Genomic DNA, 7669 nt, shown 5'->3' with positions numbered 1-7669 from the left:
AGAGCGCGCTCTGCCCCGTGCCGCGCGCCCGCCGGGCCCCACCGCGTGCCTTCAAAGGGCGATGCCGCAACCCGCCTTAAAGATCTGGACGCAGGACCCTCTGTCGGGCGTTCCGGGATCCTAAGTGCCAGAGCTGACCTGAACCCACATCCCCGGAAATACGGTTCGGCCTCTGGGCGTCCAGACTTTGAATACAGTCTTCATACCTTGAAGGGTAAACCGAGGCCGAAGGGGGACATCGCTGGCCCCAGCCTTCAGGGCACAGGGGAGGCGTCTGTTAGATGAGCTAGTGCGGGGCAGAGCCACGAGACCCCTTGCTGGCCCAAGGCAGCTGGTGCACTCATGTATAGGGCAGCCCCGAGTGGGGTAATTGCCCCTCAGGGTCCGTAGCAGGGGCTTGGCAGGAAATCTATCCTGAATCCCTGCGGTGTGGAGGACCGAGCCGGATCAGCTGAAGCTGGGGTGCTGGAGCCGGGGTGCACGGTGTGAGGCTGGGTTGAGGCAGACACGTGCACCCCGTGTCTGAACATGGGGGACCTGTGTGTGCTGAGATCGCCTGGGGTGGGGCTCAGAGGCTTTCCCTGCAGGGGAGCAGGTGCACTGACAGCACAGAGGGGACCAGGAGCCCTGTGGTGGTGGGGTGAGGGCCCCACCCGCAGTGGCAGGAGGGGTGGCCCTGTGTGCCACATGCATTGTCAGCACCAAGAAGGAACCATAGAGTTGACAAGGTGTGCCTCCCTGGGGCAGCCACCACCTCTTTTCTGATTCAGTCCTTGCCTGGCTTTTCTCTGGGTGTGAACATTTGTGTTTGTCTCCCAGAATGGCATCTTTTTTGTGTGGCTTGTTTGGGGGCTTTATAGAAGTGGGGTCCTGCCAGTGCGCTTCTCTCTGTCCTGGGTGTGAGTGTGTCAGCGCCCACTCTGACTTCTGCAGTGTGGCACGCACTCTGCTGCAAATTATCCCTTCTGCTGACTCGCACAACCTGACTCTGAGCACGGCAGAAAAGCCATGTCTGACGCCCAGTGCAGGTGTCTCTAGGTACCTCAAGACCAAGTAAGTGCCTCAGTCACCAGTAGCTGTGTGATCAGCTTCACCATTACTGCAAAACCATTTTCCCCAGTGACACCCCAGCAGCTGTGTGGAGGGGTCTCTGCTGCCTTCATTTAGGTCAGTCTAGGGGTGTGAACTGCTTTTTCACAGTGGTTTTATCGCTTCACAACCCCAAATGGGGATGAGCCCCTTTTCCAAAGGCTGTTTACTATTTACAAGGCATTTGGTAGTGTGCTGATTGCACAGGGCTCTGCTACATTTTACAGATGAGTAAACTGAGGCTGGAGAGGTGAAATGACCTGCCCAGTCCCCATGCTGGGCAGGTGGTGGCAGAGCTGGAGGCTGACCTGTGGGCCTGGTGCAGTCTCTCTGCTGTGCTGTCTCTCTTCCTTCCCTGGCCTAGAAGTCCTTTGTTCCATATGGACAGCTGAGTCCCACACACCTGGGTAGGAATCTGGCATTGGTGGCCAGCATGGGACACATCCAGTCCATTCCTGAGCCTCACTCCTCTCATCGGTGAGAGGGACATTAGGGCTAGGATTAGGGTGAGACATGAATGCAAATGCCATACCCCACCCAGTTCTTCACTGGCTGCCCTTGTTCTTTGTCCACTCCGGCCCACTCTCCTTTGCCTGCCTCCCCGCTTGGAGACAGGTAGGTACTCAAAGCTCTTCTTGTTCTGCCCAGCAATCTTCCAGACAGCCCAGCCCTTAGCTCCAGCTGTGTCCTAGGAAAGCTCAGGGCCAGAGCCAAGCGGTGGTTAATCTGGTGCCCCTCCCATTCTTTCCTGTCTCCAGCTCTGAAGTTGACTCGCCAAGAACCTCTCTCCTATGCCAGCCACTCCCTACCCTGACCTCTTGCATCCTCACCCCTGTGAACTCTACTGGAAAACTTATTCCACAGTTCTCTGCTCCTCAGGAAGCATTAGCTCCTGTCCCTCACCCGGCTCCTACATGGTCAGACCTTTCTGTCCACGAGACAGCAGCAGGAGGTGTCAAGACGCACCCCCATCCCTACCTCACACCATATAATCCTTCGATTTCTGGTGGACCATTACCTTGAGAAGGTTGGGTTGAGAGCAGTGTTTTTTTCTTGTTTGTTTCAGTAGTACGAAGGGTTGGACTGAACAGATTATCTGTATGATATTGAGCTAGGGAAGGATCTCTTAAACAAGATGCTAAAAATAAACTATGAATCAATTTGACTCCATTAATATTAGTTATTTTTGCTCACTAAAGGTTCCAGAAGAGGAAATAAGGAGCCAGGCTGGGATCTCAGAGATCTCTTATCATACACAGAATTGACAAGGGATGTGTATCTGGAATATATAAAGAAACGCCCAAGAATCAACAAGAAGAAGGCTACCAGCCAACAGGAAGAAGGAGAGAAGACCTCAGCAGGCCATTTGCCAGATGGAGGATGCAAGTGACTGTCCCCATGCGGTGGTTTCTGGCTGCAGCAGCAGCAGCAGCGGCAGCACCCTTCCCCCCAGCCTGGCTCAGTTCCCTGCTCTTCCTTGCGTGACCTCACGGGGTCCTGACCCTGTACTGTCCACACCAAGTGCAGAAGGAGAAGTGGTCAGCTAGAGACCACAGCAACACTGGGATCAGAACCCTGGTCTGTGGCTCTGGGGTTACAGATCCCACATCACACATAGGGAAATGAGTCAGCTTATCTGCTGGGCTCTTCCCTCTGGGGTTCCCCTTCAGGTTTCAGTTCTGCCTGCCTGAGGCCTTCAGAGGGCAGAGGAGCTGGTTGGGAGTGAGCAGCCATTCCTAGGAACTAGTTCTGTTTGGGACAGCTAGGGACAAGGTTCTTTGGTTCCTTCTCCATTCTCCAGCCACCAGAGCAATTTTGGGGGTGCATGTGCATCGGCCTCCCTACGTGGAGCTTCCTGGAAAAGTGTGGTCAGGAATCTCTTTCCCTCCTCCAGCAGCCCCACCACTGGGGGTTGGGAGGGGATCCAGAGATGGCCAGGCACCCCCACACCAGGCAGTAGCAAAATCCAAAGCAGGCAGTGGCTTCCCAGGGGCACTTCAGCTCTGACACTATGGTGTGATCCACCACCCCCTAACTTCCTCTCTCCTACAACACCCAGTGCTTTTGCTACATGGAATCTCTTATTCCAAAGATGTACATCATAGGCCTTTCCCCATCCTGTCCCCTGGCCAGAGGTGGCCCTGAGCTCCTACTTCCCTCCTTCTGGAAGCCTCCCAGTCTACTGCCTCCAACCCCCAGCCTAATGTCACTGCCTGCCTCAGCTCCCTGCCCTCCCCGCTCCTTTTTTTTTTTTTTTTTTTTTTTTTTGAGACAGGGTCTCACTATCTAATGCAGGCTGGCCTTGAATACACTATGAAGCCCATACTTCAACCCATGATCCTTCTGCCTCAGCCTCCCAAATGCTAGGACCCCCTTTTGTGCCAGCTTTCACCAGTCAGGGCTTAGATCTGTTACCACCCTACCTCCAGCATTGGATTCACAATCAGGTTACTGTCAATGCTACACAAAAGACACAGTAGCACAGTCCCTGCCCCAACCCCATTGTCCACCCCCACAAACACTCCCTAAGAGCACTGGAAGGACCTGGCATCGCCTCATGCTAGGGCTGTAATTCAGAGGCCAAGTCTGTGAAGGGTGGGAATTGTGAGACAGGTTGAATGCAGGAGCTGGCAGGTACTGCTTTATGGGAAGCACAGATCCCTGGGAGAATATTAGTGAACAAGGCACAGTGACAAGAAGGGTTTGGCCAACAGGCCTCTAGTGTGAAACCCCTGGCTTCCCTGTTCACCTTCCACACAGTATGCCCCATGTCCAGAGTGGTGCCCATATTACCCTGGGCCTTACAGCTAGGTTACCAATGGTGTCCCAAGGGTGGGAGCCCCTTCCGTGGCTGTGGCCTCCAGAAAAGCTGTCCCTGATACCCTCTCCATATCACCTAGAAGTACACATCTTTACAGCACCAAAACAAGGAGAGCAAGCGATCAGTCTCCTGACTCCCCCCAGAGACTGGGTTTTCCCATTGTGCTGAGAACACCAGGCTGGATTGGGAAAGCCAGACTTCCCCCCAACTCCTGACAGGGATAGAGCAGAGGCCCAATCTGCCCACTGGGCTAGGGTCAGGGAAAGACAGCTGTGAAACTTATATAAGACTAGAATGTGATCTAGGGTCTCAACACATAAGAACTTAAATGTTTAAGAGCCAATAAAAAAAAATCACCTGTCACAGCAAGAAGCAAAAAAATCTCAACTAGTATGAGAAAATATTAACAGAAGCCAATGCTGATACATCAATATTGGTGTGATCTGATTTAAAAATAGTCATCACAAAAGATGCTTTGAAGCTGGGTGTTAAGGACACATGCCTGTAATCCTAGCACTCTGGGAGGCTGAGGCAGGAGGGCCCCAAGTTCGAGCCCAGACTGGGCAACTTAGCAACTTAGCAAGAGTCTATCTTAAAGAAAAAAAAATTAAAAGGAGTGGGGATGTATGACAGCCCTGGGTTTAGTCACCAATATAAATAAAATAAAATAAATCCTTATACTGATTAATATGATTCAAACACATGAAAATATGGAAAGTCTTAGCCAGGAAATAAAGAATAACCAAAATAACATCTTAAATTTTAAATATAATAACAGGAATAAGAAACTCAGTGGATGGCTCCAAAGAAGAAGAGAGGGGACAGAGGAAAAATCCAATGAGTCTGAAGATAAAAATTACACAGTCTGAAAAAATGGACTGAGGGGAAACAAACAGTACCTCAAAGACCTCTGGAATATAACAAAATAATGACTAAGAATCCCCAAAACTTGGCAAAAGACAATCCTACAGATTCAAGAAGCTTAATGAACCCCAAACAATATAAGCAGAAAGAAATCTACATCAAAACATCATAGTCTAAAAACTGAAAAACAACAATCTTGAAAACAGCCACAGAGAATTATCACTTTCCTTTCCTACAGAAGAAAACAACTCACATAGGTATGGATTTACCATCAGAAATCGTGGAAGCCAGAAAGAAGCAGAAAATATTTTAAAGTGCTGAAGGAAAATGCCTGGCAACCATGTTTTATACCCAGTGAAACTATCTGCCAGGAATGGGAGGAGACCTAAACATTCCCAAGAAAAGGTAAAGTGAGAGTCTGCCACCTGCAAGACCTCTCTCCCTCTCCTTTCCTCCTTCCCTCCCTCACTCCCTGCCCCACCCCCTCTGGCTAAGGGAAGTTCTCTATTCAGAAAGCAAATCATGAAAGGATCTCAGGATATCTGGGAGAAAGGACAAGATCAAGAGTAGGACTGAATAAATACAATACACCTCTTCCCTTGGATTTTGTAAACAACATTTGATGGTTGAAGTAAAATTTATAACACTGTCTGCTGTTTCAATGAATGAGAAAATATTTAAGATAATTATACTATAAATGGGAGAGGGGAAGGGGCATAGAGGCTAGATTTCTACAAATTTATAATCTAGTACTTAGAATAACCACTAGAAATATATACTAAGGGATACACTAAAAAACACTGCTAATAAACCAAAATGAAATGTTCAATATATGTGTAACACACGGGATGGCAGAAAAAGGAAAAAGAGAAACAACAAACCAGAAACAAAGCAAAAACTAAAATGGTAGGCAAGGCACATCCATGTCAATAATTACAGAAAATATACACTGTATGGTTTCATTTATGTAACATATTGAAAATGACAAATTATAGAGATGGAGAACAGATTGGTGGTTACCAAGGTGCTCTAGTTTGGATATGTTTTTGGTGCACCCCCCAAAGTCTGTGTGTTGAAATTTAAATTTCACTGTAAGGCGGTGAGAAGGTGGGAACTTAATCCAACTATGGTGTTTAGAGGTGGAGACTCTGGGAGGTGACCGGGATTGGATAGGGCATCAAGGAGAAGCCCCCAGGACTGAATCCTGTGGCTGCACAAGGAGAGGAAGAGACTGGCATGCATGCACGAGCACATGCACACACACACACACACACACACACACACATGCGCGCGCGCACACACCCTGCTTTTTGCCACATAATGCCCTTGACCTGGGACCTTCAGAGCCATGAGCCAACATAGGTCTCTTCGCTCTATAACTCAACCAGTCTGCAGTCATTTATTACTGGAACAGGAATCAGACTGGTCATTAGGCCAGGACTGGTTGTGGTAATAACGGGGTCTCTGGTGAAGAGTGCTGTAACTTGTACCTTGATCTTGACGACAGCTGCACAAACCCACACACCTGGTAAAATAACACAGAACCAGAAGCTCTCAGTATACCAGTGTCAATGTCCTGGCTTTGATGCAATATAAGATATGACCTGGGGAAACCTATCTTTCTGGGACTCTACAATTACAACAATTATTTCAAAATAGAAAATCATAAAAAAACACCTCAGCTGTTGCTTTGACACTAGGCCCGGCTCTCTGCTGGCACAGCCTCTTGGGCAGAGCTTGCCCCTGTGTGTTGCCAGAGCTCCTAGGCCACCAGGGCTGCTGGGGTGCCCCTCAGCAGAAACTGCCATGGGAGCCCAGCACATTCCCTTTCTGGCTTCCTCGGCTCATGCCCTTCTTCCCCGGGAACTCAGCCCTCATTGCAGGGTAAAACTACCCCACTTGTTTCCCTGCTGAGGCTCACTATGGCAGTCTCCTCATATTTTCTCCACCCATCACCCCAAAATGGTAACCTCATGAGACGGGGACCCCATCCTTCTTATGGGGAGCACAGCATGTGAACAGCCTGGGCATCTGAAAGGGTCTGTGCAGTGTTTTCCGACATCTGTGGCTGCCTATGGGTTCACCTTGGTGGACAAATAGCTGGGCATCACCTGGCATGGCTCCTGGTGCAGCTGGGAAGACTCCCTGGGGCTGGGTCTGCTCAGGCCCCCATGTGTGTGTGTGGCCTTTCTACACTACTTCCCCAGCCCAGTGGCTTCAGACAGCATGACTTGGGACAGGAGTTCAGGGCTTAGAGGAGGACAGAGGGGAGGGAGGGAGTCAGGTGGAAGGTCCGGGGGGCAGGGCCAAACCCTGCTTGCCCATCTTACCTGCGACGTAATGTAGAGAGGGAGAGACGGAAAATCAGGGTTTCCAGAGGGCATTTCCTGCTCCCTATCCCCCTCCAGGGAGGCCTCCACTGAAGGAATGGCTAGTCTCATCCGAAGTCCCTCTGGGTTCCCTTCTGATGTGACTACTCCATCCTCTGGGGGGCTCACAAGGCAAATCATGCAGGCTCTAGGAGTGCTCAGAACCAGAGAGGACCTGTGGAGTGCCAGCCTGTGCTACGCTCTCTGAGGTACAACCACCAGCGGTAGGGGAGTAGCTCTGACGGTCCACTTCCCAGATGTGGAAACGGAGGCATAAAGACGTCCCACGCCCCAGGAGATGTGCTGTGACACAGCAAGGGGCACAGAAGGCCTCCTCCCTGTCCCAGCCCCACTTCCTGTCCCACAGTGTGGCATCAGGCATGCTTCTGAGAGTTCCCTAATCCACTATGAGTGTGCAGGGTGTTTGACCTCTGCCTTGGACCCGCTTCCTTCCTGAGGTCCTCCTGCTGACCTCGGCTGCCTGGAGCAGTGCTCCTTCTTATGGGAAGCTGCCCGCCCGTAGCAC

General features: G+C 50.6%; 1 protein-coding gene across 1 annotated transcript in view; it reads right to left on the bottom strand.

Annotated features, from left to right (window-relative positions):
- Plxna1 (plexin A1) overlaps positions 1-7290 on the bottom strand; it is a 53266-nt gene extending 45976 nt beyond the window's left edge. The window contains exon 1 of the mRNA XM_010636349.3: positions 7105-7290. The gene's annotated coding sequence lies outside the window, so the exon portion shown is untranslated. The remainder of the gene's footprint in view (positions 1-7104) is intronic.
- Between the last annotated feature and the right edge of the window lie 379 nt (positions 7291-7669).

Source organism: Fukomys damarensis, unplaced genomic scaffold, assembly GCF_012274545.1.
Source record: "Fukomys damarensis isolate Sample0158 unplaced genomic scaffold, DMR_v1.0_HiC HiC_scaffold_37, whole genome shotgun sequence".
NCBI lineage: Eukaryota > Metazoa > Chordata > Mammalia > Rodentia > Bathyergidae > Fukomys > Fukomys damarensis.
The sequence above is the reverse complement of the archived record's forward strand: the minus strand, read 5'-3'. Positions and strand labels throughout refer to the sequence as shown.